At 40.0% G+C, this 27,394-nt stretch overlaps 1 protein-coding gene and 1 pseudogene across 11 annotated transcripts in view; both read left to right on the forward strand.

Annotated features, from left to right (window-relative positions):
* Positions 1 to 27,394, forward strand: part of AIM2 (absent in melanoma 2) — a 125,697-nt gene that overhangs the window by 84,694 nt on the left and 13,609 nt on the right. For 2 of the 11 annotated variants that reach the window (XM_002809959.5, XM_054527243.2), the window contains exon 1: positions 25,674 to 26,963. The exons of 7 other annotated variants lie outside the window; for them this stretch is intronic. The gene's annotated coding sequence lies outside the window, so the exon portion shown is untranslated. Of the gene's footprint in view, positions 1 to 22,013; positions 22,515 to 25,670; positions 26,964 to 27,394 lie in introns of those variants that run through there. 2 more of the 11 variants (XM_054527223.1, XM_024252144.3) reach the window with 2 other exon arrangements.
* Positions 11,543 to 22,475, forward strand: LOC100460810 (cell cycle checkpoint protein RAD1-like; annotated as a pseudogene).

Genomic DNA, 27,394 nt, shown 5'->3' on the forward strand with positions numbered 1-27,394 from the left:
CCTTGCTCACGTATGCCAGGCCTAGATCCAAAAGCAATGGGTTGAGGACTATGAACATCTTCCTCCACCTACCCGTGTTTTAATTCTTCTCTTGGTGAGGTGGAAAGAGGAGATGGCTGTCTCTCCAGATTGACCTGGAGCAGGTTTTGCTGCTGTGACTGACTGTTTTTCTGAGATGAACACTAAGCTGAAGAATATTGTGAACCCATACCAACATAGTAGATGCAGAAAAAAAAGTGGGAATTGTGAAAACTATGATGTATTAGCCTGTTCTCACACTGCTATGAAGAAATACCCAAGATTGGGTAACTTATAAAGGAAAGAAGTTTAATTGACTCACAGTTCTGCATGGCTGGGGAAGCCTCAGAAAACTTACAATCATGGTGGAGGCATTTCTTCACAGGGTGTCAGGAGACAGAATGAGTGCCAGCAGGGAAAATGCCAGAAGAATATAAAACCACCAGATCTCATGAGAACTCACTCACTATCATGACAACAGCATGGGGGAAACGACTCCCATGACCCAATTACCTCCCACTGGGTGCCTCCTATGACATGTGGGAATTATTACAATCTAAGATGAGATTTGGGTGGGGACCCAGAGGCAAACTATAACTTCCCACCCCTGGCCCCTCCCAAATCTCATGTCCTCACATTTGAAAACACAATCATGCCCTTCCAACTGTCCCCCAAAGTCTTAACTCATTTCAGCATTAACCCAAAAGTCCGAGTCCAAAGTCTCATCTGAGACAAGGCAAGTCCCTTCTCCCTATGAGCCTGTAAAACCAAAAAGCAAGTTAGTTACTTCTTAGATTCAATGGGGGTACAGGCATTGAGTAAATACACTCATTCCAAATGGGAGAAATTGGCCAAAAAGAAGGGGCTACAGGCCCCATGCAAGGCCAGAATCCAGCGGGGCAGTCAAATCTTAAAGCTCCAAAATGATCTCCTTTGACTCCGTGTCTCATATCCAGGGCACGCTGATGCAAGTGGTGTGCTCCCGTGGCTTTGGGCAGCTCTGCCACTGTGGCTTTGCAGGGTACAGCTCCCCGCCGGGTGCTTTCACGGGCTGGTGTTAAGTGTCTGCTGCTCTTCCAGGCACATGGGGCAAGCTGTTTGTGGATCTACTTTTTGAGGACTGGAGGACGGTGGCCCTCTTCTCACAGCTCCACTAGGTAGTGCCCCAGTGGGGACTCTGTGTGGGGGCTCCTATCTCATATTTCCCTTCCACACTGCCCTAGCAGAGGTTCTCCATGAGGGCTTTGCCTCTGCAGCACACCTCTGCCTAGACATGCAGTCATTTCCATACATCTTCTGAAATCTAGGCAGAGGTTCCCAAACCTCAGTTCTTGTCTTCTGCATACCTGCAGGCCCAACACCACGTGGAAGCTACCAAGGCTTGGAGCTTGCACCCTCCGAAGCACTGGATTGAGCTGTACATTGGCCCCTTTTAGCCACAGCAGGAGTTGAAGCAGCTGAGATGCAGTGCACCGTTTCCCAAGGCTGCATAGAGCAGGGGGCACCTGGTCCCAGCCCAGGAAGTGATTTTTCCCTCCTAGGACACCGAGGCTGTGATGGGAGGGGCTGCTGTGTAGGTCTGTGACCTGCCCTGGAGACATTTTCCCCATTTACTTGGTGATTAACGTTTGCCTTCTCATTACTTACGCAAATTTCTGCAGCTGGCTTGAATTTCTCCCCAGAAAATGGGTTTTTCTTTTCTACTACATGGTCAGGCTGCAAATTTTCCAAACTTTTTTGCTCTGCTTCCTCTTGAACACTTTGCCACTTAGAAATTTCTTCCACCAGATACCCTAAATCATCTCTCTTAAGTTCAAAGTTCCACAGATCTCTAGGGCAGGGACAAAATGGTGCCAGTTTCTTTGCTGAAGCATAGCAAGAGTGACGTTTGCTCCAGCTCCCAAGAAGTTCTTCATCTCCATCTGAGACCGCCTCAGCCTGGACTTCATTGTTCATATCACTATCAGCATTTTGGTTAAAACCACTCAACAAGTCTCTAGCAAGTTCCAAACTTTTCCACATCTTCTTGTCTTCTTCTGAGCCTTCCAAACTGTTCTAACCTCTGCCTGTTACCCAGTTCCAAAGTCGCTTCTACATTTTCGGGTATCTTTATAGTAGTGCCCCACTATCTCAGTACCAATTTACCATATTAGTTCATACTCGCGCTGCTATGAAGAAATACTCAAGACTGAGTAATTTATAAAGAAAAGAGGTTTAATTGGCTCACAGTTCTGCATGGCTGGGGAGGCCTCAGGAATTTTACAATCTAGGCAGAAGGCACCCCTTCACAGGGCAGCAGGAGAGAGAATGAGTGCCAGAAGGGGAAATGCCAGACACATAAAACCATCAGATCTCATGAGAACCCACTCGCTATCATGGGAACAGCATGGAGAAATGGCTCGCACCCCCACCCCCCACCCCATGATCCAATTACCTCCCACCAGGTCCCTCCTACAACACGTGGGGCTTATTACAATTCAAGGTAAGTCTTGGGTGGGGACACAGAGCCAAACCATATCATATGAGTATATGTGATGTTGTCTAACTTATCTGTGATGAAAGTGAGGTGTACTTCTTGTTATGTATGTAGATGAGACAGCCTGAGTCAACTGAATCTACACTTCAGCCTGGGGGACGGTAGATCTGGGAGCCGTGTAGATGTAAATCCAGTGACAGAAATTTCATCCATCCTCAGTGCCCTTTAGATTTTACAAAGATTTTTCACTTCCGTTATCTCACTTGAACTTCCCCAGAAGGACATAGAGCAGATATGACTAGCCTGCTGACACTGAGATTCAGGGGGTTTAAGTGGTTCATTCGGGGTCACAGGACCAACTAGCCACACAACCAAGAACCAGGTCTTTGACTTTAGCTTCCTCTTCACTAAGCTTTGCTTTCCTCTACAGGTAAAATGTAAGACAAAGAACACAGGAATGCAGATTCAATTGTTGTAAAGGAACATTATAGACTTTCTAGACTCTAGAGACTAATGCAGGCTTAGGTTCAGAATGGGTTTCACAGCCACTTCTCCACTTATTCCTGCCTCCACCTTTTGTAATAGGAACATCTAGAATTTCATCATTTCTCTCCAACTGACCCATTGTTCCTCTCCTTCCTGATTTCATGCACTCTTTCTTTCCTTCCTCCCTCTTTCCCTTGGTCCTGCTTTTTCTTCTTTTCTACCAAAAATATTCATTACATGCATTTGATGTATTAGATATTACAGGAGTACCAGAAAAATAAAGATGAACTTAAAAAAACCATTTCCCAACACAAATGGTTTTGTAAGGTGACCAGGTAGATTTTTTTAAAGTTGCAGTAGAGAAATAGTAGTGTCATATAGCAGAGAGTGTTTTATAGGTGAAGGTGGCTAAGGGTTGAGAAAGTCTTCATTAACATGGAGAGTCAAAAGAGCAAGGTCTGGAAGGGTAAGTAGGAATACCCTAGGCATTATAAGGTAGAGAAAGGGCAGAGCATGTTTCTGGAAAGTTTACTTTGCATGATGATTTTGCCAGGTTTTATCTGCCAGTTCACTTATTGTGGGCATGGTGTCAGGGTTCCTAATTTGGTTGCAGACCATGGAGCCTTGGTTGAAGCACAAATGATTCTCATGGTAGAAGCTAAAATGAGGGGAAAGGCTGGGAGTAAAAATGACATTTTGCTTTCATTTTTTTTAAGGCCAGAGAAGGCAGTTATTAAAGCCAATGTGCAAATGTAAACCCAATTGGGGGAATTCTTTGAGGCTAGGGGATTTCCTTGCTGCTCTTTAAATGAGTCTCCCTTGTCTTAGACTGATCTTGTTTTTAGAGGCAAGGTTAGGCCTGAAAGCCAAGAATAAGTGATCCTCTGGCTTTTGCTGGGAACATGGGAGGATCCTAGAGCTGTAGGGCATTCTCTATCAAGGAGAATCAATTCCAGCTGGGGAATTTGGGTACTTGGTTGCTGATCTGAGCAGACACCAGCCCATTAACAGATGTAGTTATGTTCCTGCTTTCAATCCAAGTAGGTGACTTGAAAAAAGAAGAGTTGTTCCCTGAAATGGGCAGAGAGTGATGTGATAGGTCTAGTAGTCTTTGGGCGGGAAAAAAAATAAAGTAGGTCTATGGTAACCTTGTGGAATGAATCCTGAGTTGTGCCTTAAGGGGCAAGTCAGAATCTCACATCTATGCATTTTCACCTGCATTGCTTTCACCTCTAGTCTCTTTTGTCCACCCAGTTCTATGGCCACTCCCTGGAACTTTTCTTCTCTGAACAATAAAATTTGAACATTTTGCTCTCTAACCATTGCCTACCTGGCTCTCTGACTGTCCTTTCAATCCTGTGGCCAGTTGTCCCTGCCCTTTGTCTCCTCTTGCCCCATTCAGATCTGCAATTTTCGACCTATTTTCTCAGTGTGTATTAGTCCACCTGTCTTCACTGCCTTTTCTGTTAAAGTTGGATTTCATGGTCCTGAGCATTAATAACCCTTGCCATATTCTTAATTCTATGGACCCACCATTCCACTGTTACAAGACCCCAACAGTCTGACTTTCTTGAACTTTCTCCAGAGTGACTGAGCACTGATGGAAAAAAAAAATCACACAACCATGAAGCTTGTGCCACTATGTTTTTAAGACTCTCAAACTCAACCGAGTCCTACCTTTTCAGTGAATTGAAGTAGCCTCTTTTTGTTATCCTGTTTTTCTCTCCATAGCACTCATCATAACCAGAAATTATCTCAGGAGTGTGTTTGTTTATTATCTTCCTCCACTAAAGCTCCATGAGAAAGAGCCTTTGTTTATTCTTTCCTGTATCTCCAGCACATGGTACATATGGAGTATGGCACATGCTCAGAAGATGTTTGTTAAACAAACAGTCTCAGCTTAGATGTTACTAACTCTAGGAATTTTTCTCTAATCCCTATCTCTTACCAAGTCTGACTTTATGGATTTTTCCTTCAGCATCCCGTGTTTTTCTGTCATAGCATTTTCACACTGTATTCTCATTGCCTGTGTACTTATTTTTATCTTTCTCTAGGTCAGCAATACACAATAGAACTTTTCATAATGCTGGAAATATTCTATATCTCTGTTGTACAGTACAGTAGCCACTAAGCACATATGACTATGAAACACTTGGAATGTGGCTAGCATGACTGAAGAAATACATTTTTACTTTTATTAATATTTAATTTTAATTAATTTTGAGCTGGAATAGTCATATACGGTTAGTGGCAACTGTTGGAGAGCACACACGACTCTCAATTTTCAGCTCTGTGAGGTAAGGGGCTGTCTGTATAGCTCTCTGTTGTATTTCTCAGGGCCAGCACAGTGCCTGGCTTGTGCTGCCAATATGAAGAAAGTTGGGCACATAATCTGTAGATTGTGTGTCTCTTAGTGGTTATTCTTTTCCATGGTGAGATGAAAGTTCAATGTGAAAAAATTCTGTCTCAAAAGGATTTGGATATCTACACTGATGGATTTAAGATATTTAAATGATCATTATTGGGTATGTGAATGGTCTTCAGCTATGAGCTAGCATTAGCTGGTAGGCTTAAGATATCTGAATTCACGGTAGAAATTGCTTATTCTGACTCAACTCTGAACTATACCATAGAGATTTTTAAAAATGTGTTTTCATAAATTGTCTGGAGATGTACAAAATGAGAAAAACGAAGAAGACCCTTCCTGGGAATGTAACACTGTCTCAGAATGGCATTTTCACTTTATTTCTCCTTTGTGGCTGAGTGGTTTCAGTGCCTGCAATTCTTGAGTTAGAAAATTGATTTGCGAATTTGGTAATGTGAATTAATACTCATAGTTTGTGTCATATAACAAGCATTTGTCTAAGTGTTTCATGTACATTAACTTATGTGATCCTCACAACTTCATTAAATAGGTACTAGTATTATCTCCATTTGACAGATAAGGAAATTTAAACATAGAAGGGGAAGGGACTTGACCAAGATTACTCAGATAACTCAGTTAAGTGGAGAAATGAGGATGTGAGCCCAGGCATTCTGGTTCCAAAATCCATTCTCACTTGGATTGCCTACTGTATAATTACTTGTACTATCTTGTACTATCTCTCTGTTCTTAGCATAATTCTGCTCTTCATTATGGCTGTGAAATTGTGTGTGTCCACATGTGGTGAAAGTTTCCTAAAGAGAATATTTTGGGTTGCATGCTGGGAGGTGGGGGGACTGGAAGGAATAAAGAGTGGGAGGATGTAGCTATTGCCCAGGCGACAATAATTCACCTTGGAGTTAGAAGCTTCTAATTCCTTCTAATTTATTCTGTTATGAAATTTGGGGAGATATTACCTAATTTTATTATTAAAATGACATAAAATATGTATGTGAAAGGGCTTCATCCTGAGCAGGGGCTGAGAATCTGATGTATTGGCACAGTGGATAGTAAGGAATGTCAGGTCTCAGAGACTACACAGTTACAAGACTTAGCGGTTTGCCTGAGACTGGGGCAGAATTCAGACTTTTCTGTCTCCTGCAGTTCAATAATTCATGCCCTTGTAGGGGTGAAAGAGAGGTAGGGATCTCCTACTCCCCGACTTTATTTTCTTTTTTTACAATCCCAGATTTTCTGTGCCTTGGAGCTGCCTAAATCTCAGAGCAACCTAATGAGTAGGAAATCACCTAGATCACAAGCAGGTGACAATATTGAAGGATGAAGGGAATACTTTTTGTTTGTTTTTGTCACTAAAGGCCAGTTTAGTCTCTGTATACCCCCCATTCCCCCCATCATCCTTCACCCTCAGGGAATGAAAGTTACCTCTAAGTCTTGAAGCAGCCCATGTCATACCTGTGCTCTCCAGCCTGCTGGTACCTACAAATAGTTACAGGCATTCTTCTTCTTGGTTGGTCCCAGCTCTGAGTCTACTGAGCCATGGTGTGTCTGCCCTGAGAGTGCCTTTTGCAATTCTGTCTATGATCATACCTCAGGAAAGAAATGGCAAGCCACAGAAATTATGAAAAGTTTAGAGAGGCAGTCTTACAAAGAAATAAATTTAAATTGTTTCTTAAAGCTGGAAAAGGAGCCCGTGGATATATAGAGCAGCAAAATCCGTAAAATTTTTTAAATGAAAATAAATAGCAATTTATTTATTAAATACTATATTATTATTCCCCTGGTATACATGACACATCCAACATTTATTAAGCTCAGACTATGAGCTATTCATTGTGCTAGGTGATTCACACATTATCCTGTTTCTCTTCACAACATTACTGCAAGATAGGCATTATATTTTTATTTTACAGACAAGAATCAGAGAGAGAGAGAGAGGCTAAGTAACCCTCCCAAGGCCAACTAGCTAGTGAATGAAGAAGTATGATTTGAAGATGTATTAAAAATGTTTTAAGTGTCTGCTCTTTCTACTACACAAAGTTGCCTGTCTTGAAGCACAAAGGAGAAGGCTGGGACAACTAATTAAAGAAGGATCTTTTCAGCCTACAGTAGCATTGTGTTTATGTTGAATCAGGAACCAGCACCCTTGTCTCTGGTAGTGGAGTCATCCCAAAGCCCAGATATACTCTACCAAGACAGCTTATAATCTGGCTTGTGGTAACGTGAGATTTTATGAAAATAGACCTGTATTATGTGATGTCTCAAATTTTATTGAGATTTAATATATGAGACCCTAGTCTAATTCCATACTCTTTGCAATTTCTTCTTAATTTGGTCCCTCCTTTCACTATAATATCCCTGAAATGAAAATGAACATCCATAGTCACCAGTATAAAGCATTGAATTGAAATTTTGAGGCTGTCTTTTTCAGTGGTCTTACCTTCTTAGGGAACTCTTGATAATATACAATGTATGATATTGCCAATTAAGAGACTAAAATGTTAAATACTTCTAACCACTACAGATTTCCAAGCATCCGTTATAATATTTTAAGAGTATTTTTTTTCACTTCAAGGCAAATGTGGTACCTTAAAATTCTTAATTTACATACATTTTCTATATCAGACAGAGTAAACTAGTTATCTTTCAGCAAAGGAGGAAGGCCAAGAAAAAAGTGCAGAACATAGCAGAGAGCATTCTTGAGCACGTAGCTGGGAAAACAGAGGTAACAGAGGGAGCTGTCACATAAGCAGAGGCCCTGTAGGCCGGGGTGGCAGATAAAAGGTCCCAGTGCTCTTACTTCACCTTTCTCTTCCTGAGTCCTCAGTACTGAGAATTCATAGCTCAAGTACATGCAACCACTACCAAATTGATTCGAGTTGACATTTATAACAAAAACTATTATCTATCCATGCTTTATTTTTTTTCCTGCCTCTGGGAAATGGCTGAATCATTTCATAAATCCCTTAGGATACAGAGACAGAGAGAAGGGATAGATTTAAATGTTTTCTTCCTTTTGATTTAGACTGACTATAATGCTTGATCATAGAGCATGTACAACAAAAATAAGCACTTTCCATAATTATATTAATTTACGGATAGCAATGAAAAGGATCTGAAGGGATTTCTGCAGAAAAGTTAATACCTGTAGTGCTTCTCTCTCTGGATGATGGGATTATGAGTGTTGTTCTTTGTCTACTTTTGTTTGGCTACATTTTCTTGATTTTTTTTCGGTAATGATTTAAATTGCTTTTGTAATAGAGACAAAAAGAAATGGGCTTAATAAAAGAAATAATAATTTTTTTGATATTCAGGTTTTTTTTTTTTACCTTTTTTGCATAAGCAGCCTAGACTAAGAATAATTGGCCCCAAATAATTAGACATACAAAGCAAAAAGGTAAAATGACATTCTCAATTTTGGAAAGTTGATTTTTAAAATATAAATCTTCATAAATAATTGCAAACAATTTGTATGTTATGTCAAGTTACCAATACTTAAAAAAATTCAATGAGAACATTTGATTCCTTTTCTTTTCTTTTCTTTTTTTCTTTGGAGACAGAGTCTCGCTCTGTCGCCCAGGCTGGAGTGCAGTAGTGCAATCTTGGCTCACTGCAACCTTTGCCTCCTAGTTTCAAGCGATTCTCCAGCTTCAGCCTCCCGAGTAGCAGGGATTACTGGTGCATGCCACCAAGCTCAGCTAAGTTTTTATATTTTTAGTAGAGACAAAGTTTCACCATGTTGGCCAGGCTGGTCTCGAACTCCTGACCTCAAGTGATCCACCCACCTCGGCCTCCCAAAGTGCTGGGATTACAGGCATGAGCCACCGCACCTGGCCTTGATTTCTTAAAATTGTTGAATACTGCATACAGAATACTTTTAAGCACATGTTTAAGGTGTAAAAGTACACCAGCTCAATGAATAGCTATGTACCTACCACCCAATTTATGAAATATTAGTATTAGGTTGGTGCACAAGTAGTTGTGGCATTTGCCATTATTTTTAAATGGCAAAAACTGCAATTACTTTTGCACCAACCTAATAGAGTGTTATCATTATTTCTGAAGCTCCCATCTGTCCTCTGGTTCTAGCTACTTTCCAGTTCCCTGAAGTTACGACTAAATTTTGTGTCTTATTATCTCTTTGCTTTTCATTTAAATTTTATAACAATGAACAATATATTAAGTTTTTACACATTGTTGTAATTTAAATATGCCAGGCGCAGTGGCTCATGCCTGTAATCCCAGCACTTTAGGAGGCCGAGGCAGGTGGATCATGAGGTCAGGAGATCGAGACCATCCTGGCCAACATGGTGAAACCCCATCTCTACTAAAATACAAAAAAAAAAAAATAGCCAGGAGTGGTGGTGGGCGCCTGTAATCCCAGCTACTCGGGAGGCTGAGACAGTGGAATCACTTGAACCTGGGAGGTGGAGGTTGTAGTGAGCCGAGATTGTGCCACTGCACTCCAGCCTGGTGACAGAACAAGACTCCGTCTCTCTCTCTCTCTCTCTGTATATATATATATATACACACACATACATATATGTATATATATACACACGTACATATATATGTATATATATATTTTCTAAATAAATAAAATGTTATATACATTCCTCTGTAACTTGCTGATCTTCATTATGTCATAACTGCAGTTCATTTTCACAGCTGTAATGTATTCCAGCACATGAGTATCCATGAATATGCCACAATTTATTTGTCCCTTTGACAGGTTTCCCCATTTTTTGGCTTTAACAGTGCTGCTAAAAGTTTTGCTGGGACTGGGAGTGCTGTGTCATAAGATGTATGTGTCTTCAAAATTAATAGATAATACAGCATTATGTTCCAAACAAGTTGTATCTCCCTATGCTACCAGCAGTGAATAAGATTTGTTAATCTGTAGGAAATATTAAATCCAATTTTTCTCCCAGAATTCAGTGTGTTCTGGCTATGTCACTGCACTGACCCTCAGGAAATTTAGATGCCTTTTAATATTATATAGCTGGGAAGGGGAATTGAAGTATCATGCTAGATCTTGTAGAATTATATATATGCTGTCATTAGTACTTCTTTTCCGTTAGTGTCATGAAGCTGCATGTGTTTGTGTATTTGTATGGGTTAATGTGCTTTCAGTATTTTATTTATGCGGAATCAGATTGGTATGGGGTTAAGATTTCAGCCTCTGGAAATAAAAGTTCTGGGATCAAATTATTTATTTATTTACTTATTTATTTATTTATTTATTTATTTTGAGACGGAGCGTCACTCTGTCGCCGAAGCTGGAGTGCAGTGGCGCGATCTTGGCTCACTGCAGCCTCCACCTCCTGGGTTCAAGCAATTTTCCTGCCTCAGCCTCCCAAGTAGCTGGGATTACAGGTGCCCACCACCATACTCAGCTAATTTTTTTGTATTTTTAATGGAGACGGGGTTTCACCATGTTGACAAGGGTGGTTTCGAACTCCTGACCTCAATTGATCTGTCCACCTAGGCCTCCCAAAATTCTAGGATTACAGGCGTGAGCCAGTGCGCCCAGCCCCTGGGATCAAATTTTGACTCCTCTACTTACACCTTTGTAACCTCAGGCAAGTAACCTATCCTCCTTCTTCTGCATCTTGGTTTCTCTGTCTGAATGTAGGTACAATTGTTCCTATTCCTAGAGTTGTGGCTGGGCCTAGAGAATACTTAGGACATGAGGATTCACCTCCTTCTCCACTTCCTGACATGATGTTGCCTATGCTTCCCCACCTCTCCCACCTTACCCTTCACCATGTTCTTCCTTGTCCTCAGAAAATAAGCTTTAACCTCCTTCAGTCTGATAATGTGGTCCTGGGTCCAGAAGAGGGGCCAGTCTCTAATCTGTGTAATTGCGGAGTATGTTTTTGGAGTTTAACTTATTCATAGTTAGGGCTAAAATTGTTATCTGCTATTACAAACTCCTGCTGCATATATATTTATAACATTTAGGCCATCTTCTACATATTATGTAGTAACTTAATTGTTTTCAGCTTATGCAACATGGTGAATCATTTCCTGAGTCACTTTGATGGTTAGTCTCTTAGTTTTGCATGTTCAGATAATATTTTCATGTTTTACTGCTAAAATTGTGAATAGTCATTTATTTAAATGAGTTTATATATTTGTTTCCTACAGTAAATATCAGGAATTAGAATTGTTAGGTTATAATTGCCCTCCTTTTTCAATAATTTTTAATTCATGATAAGATGACTCACCTAAGGATTTCACTTAATTGTTTTTTTCCTTAATTTGAACATTAGAAATAGGACTATGTTTAGGGTGTGAGTGCCCTTGGGCGATAACCCTCTGTTTCCTGTGGCCCTGCTACGTTGCTAACTTCAGTGGATACCATTTACTTTCTGTTCTGTGTGTCGCCCCTTTCATGCTAGAATATTTTTATAGGTGACAGCAGTTTAAGCATCCACATTCTAAGCAGCCCCTTTTCAATAGAGAGGGACGAAGCCACCGTTTTTGCTTTGGCAATTGCTGGTGTGTCAGTGAACACACACACACTCATATCATTTGTTACCACATCCTTTACACATCACCCCCTGAGTTACTCTCCAAATACCTTCCCCCAAGGGCATCCAGAGGGCAGGACTTCAGCTAGCTGCCTTGATTCATACCATCCTACAGATTGCTCTCAACACGGAGATGATCAGGATGATGTAATGATTGCACTTTGTTAATATGTAATTTTATTCATTGTCACCAGTTACATGCTGGCCATCCTCAAGCATATAAGATAGTCTTGTAACTTGTGAATCTTCAGAAATCAGAGGAGTTTCTCCTCCTCTTCACTGATGACAGTAGTCAAAAGGGACCCAGCCTAGAATAAGTAAAGGGAAAGGCAGAGCCTGCCAAAGCACGTCGTGATAAGTATGTCATTGTGGACTGACTCTACCCAGCATTTTTTCAGTGGTTGTAATGCCACACATGGCTTTAAGGTATTAATAGGATTGGACACAAGCTTTTCTGTCTTCTACACTTACAAGAGACCAAGAATGGCTAAATATAAAAAATGTAACCTTTATCCCATCATTCTCTTTTCTAGCTGTATTATTTGTTACTTTATTAAGTAATGTTTAAAGTTATTTGTATTAATTATTTTTACCATTCTCAGGACCATACAAGCCAATTTCTACAAGAATAGCATTAGGATTGAGGTTTCTCATTTAATGGTGATTCATCTTTCCCACATACAGCCTGCCCCTTCATTCTGATGTTTCCATTTCAGCAAGAAACTGAAAGGGAAAGGAGGTCAATAGGAAGTTACTCAGGAAGAAGAATACCAGAGGGAGTGATGGTGCTGAACACAAGGGAGCCATTTGAGGTGGAATCTTTGAAACTCAGACACTTTATGCTAATGTGGTAGAGGTTGCTTAGGGAAAGTCTTTAGCATCAATGTAAAAGACAATTTTAACTCAAAGAACGATCAAAAATTATTTCCCTGATGGTTTGCTAGAGTCAAAACATGCCTTACGCATGTTTGATGCTGACTCTGACAGAGGGATCTGTGTCTCCTGTTACCATGTCAGGAGACTAGACAAACAGCTCATGGTAAAAAATAAAAGATAAACGAACAACCTCCCAAACACAACCTTGTAGGAAAAATAGTAAGAGTTTTCACCTTAGGGTAAAGTTTTGGACTTGGTCTGAAGTGTCCATAGAAGGCATTTAATTAAACATTTTTATTTAGAGATAAAAACAAAAACAAAATTGAAAGACATGGAATTTTAGTGGCGTGATGACAATTACAATGACAAAATTATGAAATGTGAAGCAATCACACGCTTTCTAGCAGCATGCGAGAGAGACTGATTCATGGACTTTAAATTCATGTATTATTTTTACATTCTGGTATATTTTTGCACTTTATACTCACATCTTTTTCTGGTGTATGTATCTTTACACTGCATTCCTGCACTTTATTTAAAGTGACAGTATTTGTGAATATGACTGAAGTTAAGAGTTGAATGTTGTCTTATGTTGTGTCCCCAAGCAACAGACTTAGATTTGCCTGCAAGAAGTTTATTAGAGGGTGCTCTTGGGAACACCTATAAAGGAGAGAGGGAAACTGGGTTGGGCAGAGGGAGAAGTTAAATTGCAGTGAGGGCTGCAGCCAATTCCCCTGGGAACCCTAGAGATGGGATGGCCTCTAGTTATGCCTAAGTGACGCAAGAAGGCTGTGACCTTGAACCTCCTCATAGAGCAATCCTTGGCTTTAGGCTTTCTCCATGGAAGGATGCAACCTTGTGGAAGGCAGTTCCCTTCAGCACAGGGCAGTCCTGGAACACAGACTCAGGTGTAAGCTGTAACACTTCTAGCAGCTGGGAGAAAAGGCACTTTGGTTTTCCGGTTGAGGGGTCTAGAGTCCAGTTACTGAAAACAAATAGTTACTGAACTAAAACCCGATAGAATAGGTAGGGCAGAGATGAAAGAGCAGTGATTTATGGAAAGCTTAGAAGAATAACTTTGTCGTAGGAAACCATGTGTATATTCTTATGATTGTGTGATTCTGGGACTCAGGGTACATGTTTTGAGTGGCCATTTTTGTTTTGACTGGTACATAATTTAAAGAACTAAGCAGAGTGATCCTGTGTTTGTTTGTTTGGTTTTGCATTCAGCTATCCTGAGAGTAAAGGATTGAAACTAGGAAACAAACTTCTTAAGGAAGAACCAGATAGTGAAACTAAGCAGGGGAGCCTTAGGTAAGGGGGTTGAACAAACAATCCAACACAGGGGCTTCTTTAAGCAAGTGACATGCTTTATGTCTACCTTCTGTGCTTCTATCCTGATCTACCTTGGTTTTTATCCTTTTGGTTATGGAGTTGAACTTCTTCATCTTGCCACCAGGAGGCAGTGTTTTTTAGTGCTTAGGAGGATGTGCTTTGGCTACACCAGATGAAGTTCAAATCCTATTTCTACCATTCACTAATTGTATGACCTTGGTCCATTCACACAACACTGCTAAGCCTCTATTTTCTTATCTATAAAATAAGAATAATGACGGTACTCACTTTGCAGGATTGTTAGGAATATTAAATTGAAATAATGCTTGTAAGCACCTAGGTCAGAAGCTCACAGCTCGTCTCTCTTGCCAGAAATGGTCTCCCAGGCTACAAACACTTTTTCCATCTCATACAAATGACAGTCCTTAACCAAGTTTTCTTACGAAATTAGTCAGTGTTTTCTTTGAATAAAGGATGAAGGAGGGAAGTAAGATGTGATGGGTTTGGTGATGAACTAAGTTAAAATGTGAAAATGGAGATACCTGTGAACACAGCTGCTCTTAGTCATTGTTTCAGTCCATTTTGTGTTGCTTGTAACAGAATACCTGAAACTGGGTAATTTATAAAGAAACAAAATTTATTTTTTACAGTTCTCGAGGCTGAGAAGTTCAAGATTGAGGAGCCCATCTGGTGAGGGCCTTCTTGCTTGTGGGGACTCTGCAGAGACCCCAGGCAGCAGAGAGCATCACATGGAGAGGCAGTTTGGTGAGCTAGCTCAGGTCTCTCTTCCTTTTCTTTTAAAGCCACAAGTCCCACCCCCATCATAAGCTATTAGTCCATTAAGCCATTAATCCATTCATGAGAGCAGAGCCCTCATGACTCATCACCTCTTAAAGACCCCACCTCTCAATATTACCACATCAGGGATTAAATCTCAACACGAGTTTTGAAGGAGACAAATATTTAAATCATATCAGACATCAATACATAGAAAGAAAAAGCTGCAGTTATTTAGACACTGCAGTTTCATTGAAGCTGGGGCTTGGTGGAGGAACATCATTTGCCTCCATGGAGACATATGTTTTGACATTGAATTGGGGAAAACCAGACTGAAGCTGTAAGTCATGCCCTTGGCATTATGAAGCAGCAAACATCAGGCCCAGCTGACTCATGCAGCTCCTGAATCCTGGCATTCCTTCCTCTCATAGTTCTAAGGCATGTTATTTTATTGAAAAAACTTCTTGGCCACATGTTCAGGAAGATGTAGGATCCAAGTGTCAGAGACATAAGTTTTGTGTCTCACATCTCACAGTCACATACCTCAAAGCCATTTTCCAGAGGCAGTTCAGTCACCCCCAGACCTCAAGCAGGCCTGATAACATCAAAAGCATCCTGTGCCTCATCTATGCCTCGTCCTTTTTCTGTCCACCCGATGTTCCACCTAGAGACCCAACTTATCACCAGTTGTATTAAATGTTTCCACTATTTTATAATTTCCCTTCATCTACTTTGTTAAATGAGAAACAGGAAAGAAGCAAGAATAAACTGAAAAAATTTTAATTATGCAAAAAAACTTAGGGATCAAAGGATCACTCTGGCAATGCAGAAATCTACCAAACTCTGCCACTTATCACTATTACATTTTAAAAAAATAGACTTGGCCGGGCACGGTGGCTCACGACTAATCCCAGCACTTTGGGAGGCCAAGGCAGGCGGATCACTTGAGGTCAGGAGCTCAAGACTAGCCTGGCCGACGTGGTGAAACCCCGTCTCTACTAAAAATACAAAAATTAGCTGGGCGTGGTCGGCACTTGTAATCCAAGGTACTCCAGAGGCTGAAGCATGAGGATCGCTTGAACCCAGGAGGCAGAGGTTGCAGTGAGCCGAGGTCACGCCACTGCACTCCAGCCTGGGTGACAGAGCAAGACTCCATCTCAAAAAAAAAAAAAAAAAAAAGACTTTATCCAGAATAAAGAAAAAGCCTAGCATTGCTTTTTATAATACATAGATGGCATCATAGGTTACTAAGAATTTATTAATAATTGATTAATATAAATGTTGGGCTATAAATACCAGAATCATCCTCCTGATCCCTCCATCCTTGTCTTCAGGTATACTTCCACAGTTCAGCACAAGTATGGTTCCTTCCACTGACAGTTAAAGGTTAACTTAGTCTTAGCCATGGTGATCATTTTTATTTTTTTATCACAACCTCACCTGACTGCCATCATCCTTACCATCACCGCTGACTGAGCCCTATCACTAGTATTGTCAATAAAAAGGACATTGAGTAGTGTAGGGGTCAAGGAAAAGGGAAGAAGTAGAGACTGTTGGGTTGGGAGCCTAGGTCAGTGGGAGAGTTGTGGTTCCATTAACAGTAAAAGGGAAGTAAGAATGAGAAAGTACTTAGAGTCCTAAGACAATCAATGATTTAGGATATGTAGAGGTTGAACTTTTCATTATGTATTTAAATAAAAATGTGTAGCACAAAGTTTCAAATGTACACTTGGAGTTTTAAGGTGGTGAGTCTTGGTGATTTCAGTTTGCAATTATTTTATACAGATTCAGTTTCTGCCCCTAAGGAGTTTACACTTCACTGAAAAAGGCAGACAAAACACTAGACCTCATAAAACAATATATTGATAGTCATAATAATAATGGATAGAGTTTACTGAGTTCTTTCTATCTTTCAGTTACTTTGCTTAGTGTTTTAAACATGTAAACTCTTAATTTTCACAACACCTTCTAGGATTAGGGACTGACAGCCTTCAATAGATTAGGAGACTTGCTCAAGTCCACACAAGTTGGTGGAGCAGGGATTTTAACTTGCACGGGTATGGTGCCCAAGCCTGTGAGTTTACTTCTTTCCACTTTATTGCTGTGATGGAAAGTCCTGGAGATGGTGGGAAAATAAACAACAGGAGCACTTAACTCAGACTTGGGCTTGCAGGATTTGAAAATAATTTTGGAGAAAGTGAGATATAAAGAAGGACCTGGGGGTGAGTAGGAATTAGCCAGATGGGGAAGGAGGATGAAGCAGAGGGCGAGGTATGTGCAGATTCACCTGGAGCCTAGTGTATGTGGGCAGAGGGAGGCCAGGAAAGGCCTGGCCCCAGAGCGCTCTGATGAGCTGGCCAACAGGAAAACAGAGACAGCCTCATGTCACAAACAAAGCATCCATGTTTACTAGGTGGAAAGAGGAGAGACACTGACAATGAGGACAAAGATAGGTGGTTCAGAAGCTGGAAGAGCTTTAGGATCTATTCTCTGGCTTTTATTAATATTTTTTATAATCACCTCACCCTTGTTGCCTTTTTATCTGCTCCCTGTTTCAGTACATTGATATCAAATATAAGTAGAGCGAACCAAATTAAACATCATAGAATGATGGGTAAAATCTAGTGGAAGCAAATAATTATCTGTTGGATGTTTCCTAGATCTGAAACCGGATTTGCTAGATCTGAGCCCTATCCTTCTTTCCCCTCACACTCTACCACCAGCTTTATTGAAGTATAATCAACAAATAAATATTGTATATTTACAGTATACAATGTGATGTTTTGATATTTGTGTACATTATGAAATGATCAAGCTAATAAACATGTCTGCCACCTCACATAGTGTGTGTGTGTGTTAGAACATTTAAGATCTACTCTCCTAGCGATACTCAAGTACACACTACGTCGCTGAGTGCCATCTTCCTTGAAATACTCTTTGCCTTGCCTTCCAGCACTCCACCAGGTCTGACTTCTTTTCTCTACTGCTCTGACCTTTCTTTGTAAGTCTTCCTTGTTGACTCTTCCTCTTTAGCCCAACCGCTTGCTGTCTGAGCTCTATGTGGCTTGGAGGCCTGCGCCTTTCTCATTCGTGATGGCCTCTCCTGACAGTCTCATCCTGTTCTGCAGCATCGGCTGCCATCTGTATTTGGATGCTGCCCACGTTACTGTCTGGAGTTCTGACCTTTCGTCTAAGCTCCAGGCTCATATATTCAATTAAACATCTCCATTTACATATCTCTTGGGCACCTCAAACGCAACACCTCCAGCGCTAAACCCACATTTTCCTCACTTACTTTGACCTACTCCTCCTTGGGTGCTCCCTGTCTTTGTAATGACACTATCATTCACCTACTTTCCTGAGCCAGAAATCTGGGAGTAATTCTGGAATCCTTATCTCTCTTGAATGAGTTTTTAGTGGCCATGTGTCATATTTGTGCCTTCCCAGAATCTTTTAAATAATTCACATGTAATAATTCTCACGTCCCCAACTCAGAAGACAGGAGTCAAATTCTGTTGTTTTTTTTTTTTTCTTGCAGCCCAGATGGTCACAGGTGACCTAGGCTTGCCCTGTCGGATGCTTCCAAGGGAGGCTTGATTTAGAAGTCATCAACATGAGAACCTGGCTCTCCATGGAGCTTCCATCTTGCTGATGCAGCTGGCTTCAGACATCTGGGTTTTAGGTAATAGCAGCAATTGCAAAGTACATCGGAAGTGGCATTTGTACTGTAGATTTAGCAATTGCAGTGTAGTCAGGTCTTGGCATTATATGTTTAGGGAGCAGAAACAGTGAACTTATTCACGATAGTTTTGTTGCCTGGTTTGGTGTGTGTGTATGTGGGTGGAGGGAGAAGGTGTGGGAAACACATTTTTGTTTTTTCTGTGAGTTTAGTCTTGACTTTGTTCCTTCAGTCCTTCAGACTCTCCAGTGATCTCTGAGGGACGTGTGTGTGTGTGTGTGTTTGTGTATTTCAGACAGGGTTTTGCTCTGTCACTCGGGCTGGAGTGCAGTGGTTTGATCACCGCTCACTGCAGCCTCACACTAGACAATCAAGTGATCCTCCTGCCTCAACCTCCCAAGTAATTGGGCCTACAGGCATGTGTCACCAAGCCCTGCTAATTTTTAAAATTCTTTGGGGAGATAAGGTCGCTGTTTTTTGCTCAGGCTGGACTTGAACTCCTGGCTTCAAGCGATTCCCCTGCCTTGGCCTCCCAAAGTGCTGGGATTACAGGCATGAGCCACCGTGCCTGGCCTGGGTTTAATATTTTTAATAAAGTTTCTGTCTCCTTAAACTATCAAGGGAAGCTTATGTTGTTTGCAGTAGGAATCTTGAGCAGTTCAAGATTGTTGCTTTCTCTCCAGTAGGAAGTCTAGCTGTGTTTTGAGCTGTGTGAAAGGAGAAGGGAAGGATGTGGTGAGCAAGAACCAGAAATAAGTGGGCTTGGAGGAGGGAAGGCCCTGCCTCTCCAGGGTTTTTTCATTTGATCACATTATATAGAATATATAAATTATGTACAAATATGCCAAAAAGCAGGGCAGAGTGATGGAAAAAGAATTGGAATTTTAGAAAATAACCAGGTTTAAATTCTGACTCTACCACATACTAACAGGGTACCCCGGAGCCAATGACTTAACTTCTTTAAATTCTGTTCCCTCACTTATGGGTTTCAGTTAATATATTTACCACATAGAGTGGTAGGGTTACATGAGATAGCCTGTGAAAAAGATCTCTGACTTATTGGCTTACTGGCTGAGTGGTAAAGGTTAGCTCTGTGTGCCAGAGGCAATTAGGGACTCTAGAGAATGCATCAATAATTGGTTATATATAGGTGGTCCATAAGTATTGACTATTCAATTTCATTGGCCTAGAATTCCACTTTTTGTATTTCCACATGTTAAAACTCTTATTCCTTCTAACAGGACTAGTCCAAGTGCTATTGTTTTTCTCTAATTGGACCTTTCCAAATTCACTTAGCTGGAAGTAATGAATTCTATTTCTGAAATATTATTATATTTTACCATAGGTCATATTTGGATTAATGGTGTAAAATATAGATCCTTAGGATGGTATAGAATATAGATCCTTAGAATAGGAAGATACTTTGGTGAGTATTTAGTAGAGCTAAAATTTAGTAGAGCTAAATGGTATAGAATATAAATCCTTAGAATAGGAAGATACTTCAATGAGCATTTAGTAGAACTATTTATGTTTTAAATTTATTTTCATTCAATTAATTGCTATTATTACTATTGATTGAAATTCAATAATATTACAAGGATGATAATAAAGAGTAGTCCCCTGCCTCATACCTTACCACTCCCAATTCCCACTCACTCAAGGCAACATTTTTTAGCCTTTCATAATATTGTTACATTCCTAGTTTTCAATTTTAGCCACTCCATTATCTATTGATTTGCTGCAATAGAAGATACAAATTTAGTTTTCTTACACCTCTTTTCTTACATTGTTGGAACCCTACGTCTTACAAATACATGTACATCGTCTCTCTTCCCGCTTTCCCAATATGGTCATTTCACAATTGTTGATTAAATCACTGTTTGGTGTTTTACATTACCATACCTATCTAAATAAAACTAATAGTTAAGCCATGTAGTATGTTTAGATTCCTTCTTTATGCATCTTTATTTTTTTCTGAAGTCAGTGACACATCTTTAATAATTTGTTCCATCTTGATGTGCTTATCGCTAATTCTTTTAAAAGATCCAAAATAGTAAAATTTCTCTCAGAATAAATTCAGGTAATTTCTCTGCAACCACCCACTACCTGCAAAACTTACACATATATCTCACACACTTTTTCCTTAGGAAATATTCTTTTTTGAGCTTTCTGTCCCCCTGCTTTGAACAAGTTTCAGTCTAGCTGTGTACAAGTCAAGGTTCAAGGGCTTCTGGTCACCATTATCCTGAGGTGACATCATCCTTGTGGACTGAATGTTTGTGTTACCCCCAAAATTCATATGTTAAAATCCTAACCCCTAATGTGATGATATTAGGAAGTGGGGCTTTGGGGAGGTGATTAGATCTTGAGGGTATGGGCTTCGTGAATAGGATTAGTGCTCTTATACTACATGGGATAGTGCCCCGGGAGCACTTTCATCTCTTCTGCCATGTGAGGACACAGCAAAAAGCCTTCATCTTGCTAGGTGAGGTGGTGCACACCTGCTCTCCAGGACTTAGGGCCCAGCTTTGGCAACATGGCAAGACCTTGCCTTTAAAAAAAAGAGAGAAAGAAAAGAAAAAAGATGGCTGTCTGTGAACCAGGAAGCGAGTCTTCACCAGGTACTGAATATGCTGGTACCCTGATCTTGGACTTCCCAGCCTCCAGAATTGTGAGAAATAAATGTGTATATAAATTGTTTATAAGCCACTTAGTCTGTAGTATTTTTGTTATAGAGGCCCAAACAAACTGAGAGGAGATTCCTGAATAATTTTGTTCCTTCCTTACATGTACATGTAATTATTATAATTATCAGCTAGGTATAGAAGACTAGGCTGAAAATTGTTTTCCTCAAATATTAAAGGAATTGCTCCACTCTCTTCTAGCTTCTAGTGTTGTTGTCAAGAATGCCAATTCTATTCTTATTCCTAATCCTCAGATATGATCTATTCTTTCTCAGGAAGCTTTTAGGATCTTCTCTCTCCTTGGTGTTTTGTAATTTTGAAAGCATGTGGCTAGAAAAAAAGAAAGACCTAAAAATCAATCATCTAAGCTCCCACATTAGGAAACTAGAAAAATAAGAGTAAATTAACTGCAAAGTAAGCATAAGAAAATACAGTTTTAAAAAATTAGAGCTGAAATCAATGAAATTGAAAACAAAAATTAAGAGTGGCAGGAGCTGCTTCACTGCCTCCTGTTTTCAGGGAGCTGGAGCTTACTTCCCCAGGGACTTGGCTGGGAAGGGCTTTCTAGCATCTGGGCCACACTGCAAAGGCTGGAGTATTTTAAGAGTTTACATGTCAGGAAGAGTCTGTTACTTTTAAAGTTAACTTAATTGTCCTTTTAGACTGTTTATTTTTGGATCAAGTCCTATGCCAGGGATTTTAACTGCACTTTGAATGTGTTACCAAGGTTATGGTGACCCTTGGATGCTATTTTTGGAAGAAAGATGAATGGTGACAGTCTGCAAAATCAATACTCAAGAGCCTGAGGAGCCTCTGGATTTTGACTTCTGCAGCACCAATGTTATTAATAAAATTATTCTGCAGTCAGAGGGGCTCTGAAGCATTTCCCAGATTGGATGTGACGACTGATGTCCTACAGATTATCATGTCTCCTGACAAGCATTATTTCAGGTTATCTACTTTTGAAAATTTAGAAAGTTTGCAATTTGACTTCCAAAGATTTTTATTTGATGCAAGCATTTCATTGTAATCAGACCCAGGTCAACAGATTTTGTTTCTTTGCTAATACCCTTTACAAAGACGTTAGTCCTATCTTGTAAGGTATTTTATTCATACAAATAACAGCATTTCTTTCATTATAGTATATTATTAGAATGAAGGGGAGCAAATATGTTTTGTGGAATATTACTGTTGCCCTGATGATGAAGTTCCTGAATCTGAGTCTTGAGTATGATGATTCATTGTGATATTTATGTGTACATTCATGGTAAGTTGAGTTATCATTCTGAGTATAAAAATCTTCATAATTTCTTATTGAATTTTCTGTAGAGAAGATGCATGGAGAAGATAAAAGCAAGGTCTCTGTACCCTAATAGTTATGTATTTTGTGAACAAATGCTTTCATGAAGTCATAGATTATCTAGTATTAGACTGTCCTGTGGCTCTGTCTTTTGAACTCATGGGAATCACTGTGAGCCGAGATGAATAAGTTATATGTTCTATTCCACTTAAGTAAAACATTTCAAGAGTCTGAAGATTTAAGGTTTGTTGAAGGCATATCAGAACTGTTCTTTTGTTTATTTACTATTAGAAAATGCAAAGGCATATGGACATTGCTTATTAGTTTAAATGCCAGAGATTAGATATTAAAGCAGTGGTTCTCTAAGTGTTGCACCAAGACCAACAGCATCAGAATCACCCAGGAACTTGTCAGAAATGCTGGGGGTGAGGCCTAAAATCAATATTTTTCACAAGCTTCCCCCAGGAAATTCTAATGCATGCTAAAGTTTGGAAACCACTGTTTAAATGATACATTTTTTAAAATTAGCATTTAATTGCATTGAGGTGTTTGCTTTTACTTGTGATTTCTTTACAAAAGTTCTGGAATTGAGGCATCACTAAACAAGTCTGAACAATTCTTTATATGATATATTTCTAAAGTATACCTTTTTAAGAAATCTATGGACAAGATATGAAAGTCTTCAGAGTCATAGATTTTCTCCTTATTCTTAAAACTCTTCAATGCAGTACTTATTAGATACCTTTCGTTTGCTCATAAACATTTCTTGACCAAATCATTGTATTAAAAACCAGTTAGTGGTTTCTTACAAGACTAAACATACTCTTATTATATCTTATTATACAATACAGCAATTGCATTCCTTGATATTTACCCAAAGTTGAAAAATTAAGTCCACATAAAAACATGCACACAGATATTTATAGAAGGTTTATTCATAATTGCCAAAACTTGGAAGCAACCAACATGTTCTTCAGTAGGTGAATGGATAAACAGATAAATGGAGACAATGGAATATTTTTTAGTGCTAAAAAGAAATGAGCCATCAAGCCACGAAAAATAAGGAATCTTAAATGCAGATTACTAAGTGAAAGAAGACAATCTGAAAAGGCTATGTACTGTATGACTTCAACTACATGAAATTCCGGAAACAGCAAAACTATGGAGACAGTAAAAAGATCAGTGGTTGCCAGGATTTGTGGGGAGAGAGAGATGACTAGACAGAGCACAGAGGATTTTAGGGCAGTGAAACCATCCTGTATGATACTGTAAGGGTGGGTACTCATTATATATTTGTCCAAACCCACAGAATGTACAACACCAACTGTACCCTAGTGGCAACTCTGGAGTCTGGGTGATAATGATGTGTCCATGCTCGGTCCACCCTGGTGGGAATGTTGATAATGGGGAGGTTGTGCATGTGTGAGGGAAAGGAGTATGTGGAAACCTGTACCTTCAGCTCAATTTTACTGTAAGCCTAAAACTGCTTTAAAAAATAAAGTCTACTAAAAAGAAAAAAACTGGAAAAAAATGCAAAGTGAAATGCTTTTGTGTGTGTTCTTCTCATTCATCAAATTCGATACTTATTTGATAACTTTCTTTTTTCTCCATTCGCTCTTGTTTAAATGCTTATTAGCTGGTTATTATTCATCGGGGCATAAACCTGTATATTTCTTATCTTTTCTCTCCTGTTTTTCCATTTTATTCTTTTCTAGGTATACTTTTAGAAAGAGCTCTTCAGCTTTATCATTCTATTAGCTTTAAAACTTTTCTGCTATCACATTTAGAAAATATATTTATAAAATCTCTTCTGTAATTTGTTCGTTTTTTACAAGTATTAGCACTGTCTTTTTGTTTCATGGATGCAATGTCTTATCTCTCTGATAACCATATATATTTCTTCTTCTACCCTCTGCTTTGTCCTTGTTTAAGTTCCTTCTGATTTGTTTTCTGTTTTTTTTCTTAAGTTGGAGGCTTTTCTGAATGTTGTTTATATCTGTTTACTCATATTTAAGAAAGAAATGTCCATACATGTATACACACAAAACTGACTTGAATTCTTTTTGTGTTGGCCTGGTTTATTTTATGAGTTAGTTTAATTATAGGATTAGCATGAAAGGGCCTGAGTCTTTGTATTGGAAACCTCAAAATGTCAGTTACGGTGGGAGTTTTTCCCCTCTTGGGCCAGTTGCTACAGTAAGAGCCTCCAGTCTTCTGCTTATGGCATAAACCTTGCTGTCAGTACTCTAGAAGTCAGGGAGGAAAGGGCTTGGGGATCCCACTTTTCTCTGTGAGACGGTTAACAAACCTCCTTTTTCAGCACAGTTGCCTCCTTTCCCTTCTGTGTCTTGTGTCACCAAGCTGGGTATCTCTCTGATTAAATTTCTTGGTAAAACAAAGCTGGAGGATGAGTACTTGTCTCTCTGCCCCAGGTGCAGCAGTGTACCTGCTCCTCATTGAGACCACTTCCCAGCTTAATCACTTAACTCACCTTTTACAGGACCTGAAGCCTCAAATCAGTACGCCTCTCTGGGGTTGGTGCTTGTTTGGCTCTTCCTCAACAGGGAGCTTTCTCTCGTTTACTCAGTAGGTTACCAAATTCATACACTTCACATCTTCTTAATTCTTACATATTGTTCTCTTTGGTGTTCTTTCGCCTTGTGTGATCCACTCATTCATGCATTCACTCATTCAACAAATATTTTCTGAACACCTTCTGTGTGCCTGGCACTGTGTCAGGTGAAGTGGATGCAGTGAGCCAGTGGGCAGAAATCTCTTCCCTCATGTGCCTTACATTTTAGGAGCATGAAGCAGAGAATAAACAAACAAATGACATATATAGTATGTCAGAGGGTGGTCAGTAACACATGTGGGAAAAGATAATGTGGGGAAGAGGTAGAGAACATGCTGGTCAGAGAAGCCCCACAGATAAGGTGCTGTTTGAGCTGACAGCTGGCAAAAGTAAAGAAACAAGCCTTGCAGTAGAAAGTGAAGGAGGTCCTGCAGCATTGGGCTGATTACCTGGGCATGGTTAGGTGCTCTTCCTCTGCTCCTTGAGCATCTTGAGCATGCTTTAATTATAACACTTATCATCATGTCCTATTGTGATTATTAAATTACATGTCTGTTTCCATGACTTGGCAGAGTCGCTCAACATATGGAACTTTGTCTTATTAACTTTTATATTCTCAGAATCTAATACATCATATTAGATGTTCAGTGCATAGTTGTTAATTCAATGAATAAGAAAGGAAAACCTCAAGTAAATTGCTGACTAGAGTCAAGCCCTCAAGCTCTGAAGTTAGGGTTAGGAGCCTGGGTTAGGAAGAAAGACTGTATATATGCTTTTGAGGCAAGCAGTCAGTGAGAGAATGAGGCATGATTACTTGCAGGTGGCTACAAGCAATAAAAATGGGGTCAAAAAGGTTAGCAGAGGGATTGCCCCACTAGTAGACAGGAACTGTTACAACGGGCTGTGACAATGAAGACAGATTGCAGACTTCCTACTTAGGCACAGATGAGAATGTAACACAGAAGAAACTGGCCGCAACTGGTTAAAGCCAAGATGGTCGAAAACTTGGCTGACTGCTGACCCTTAGCTTCATTATGCCCTTAATATCATAAAACTTCCATGGGGAAATTCCCAGTCCCATCATGCACCTGATGCCATGACAGTTCCGGATTAACCATCTTTAGTCAAGAAAAAGGTGGCACCCCGATTCCGGGAATTGCCTGCCCATTTCCCAGAAAACCCCTCCCCTTGATTATAGAGTACTCCATACCTTCATTGTGCTTATTCATATAGTATGTGAACCACATTGCCTGTGACTCAATCTTTGAGTGCCTGCACTCCTCCCTTGAGAGTATCCTTGCTTTTGCTCCACAATAAAATGTCTATACTTTCGCTTTGGTCTCATTTTCAGATTCTCTTATGCTTTGAAGACAAGAACCTGCACTGTCCTACTGGCAACACTTTTAGATACCCTCTGAGATCAGTGTGCTTGTTTATACCAGAAAAACGTCGTTGCCAGGCCACTTAGTCACAAAGTGTATCAATAAGTCATCTGTGGTCATTTTTTACAGTTTCCAGGCCACTTTCTGTTTCCAATCAGTGTAACTATGTGGCATGACTCAGATACAAGTTTCTATAGAAATTTTCTTCTGTGGCTGCTAGTGAGAACCCAAACCAGCTCAGCCAATCAGAGCTCCAGTTGTCCCTCCTACTCACAATGGGCATGGGGGTGAAGGGAAGTGTTTATTAGGGGTACGTGTGAAGCCGTCCAGAAGTGTCAGAGTCTTTGTAGCTTTGAAAGTCACCTAGGTTATTTGGGCATGCTCTCCTGAGTCCTCTGCTAGTTAAGCTCTCTGAAGAGAAGGTGGCAGACCCGGTTTGCTGATCGCCCCAGGGATCAGGAGGTAAGCACCATAGAGGAGCTGGGTTAGAGACGAGAGACTTAACCATTTCTCTGCCGAAAAAGACAACTGAGGAAAGGCCAGCCATGCTGTGCACACCTCTGAGAATCTGAACCTGCAAACATGGACATCAGCTCTGAAAGGATGGGTTCATTTCTCTTTTACTCACTTTAGCCTTGTCCTCTGTTGTCTCTGAGCTGGTGTTCCTTAAGCTTCGGCTTCCTTTGGGGTTTGTCTATCAGCCTATTTATAAGGCTGACTTTTATGCCAATAGCAAATACAAGCATTTTTTAAGTTAACAGATATTATGAAGTAAAATGCAAGTTTTTCATTTATAAGGCAACATAACTTCAGAGAAAAAACTGAGTCAATCATATTAAATGTGATTAAAATGTGATTGTTATTATATAAGAGGGTTATAGGAAGATTAGCGT

The sequence above is a fragment of the Pongo abelii genome, chromosome 1 (genome assembly GCF_028885655.2).
Source record: "Pongo abelii isolate AG06213 chromosome 1, NHGRI_mPonAbe1-v2.0_pri, whole genome shotgun sequence".
NCBI classification, from domain to species: domain Eukaryota; kingdom Metazoa; phylum Chordata; class Mammalia; order Primates; family Hominidae; genus Pongo; species Pongo abelii.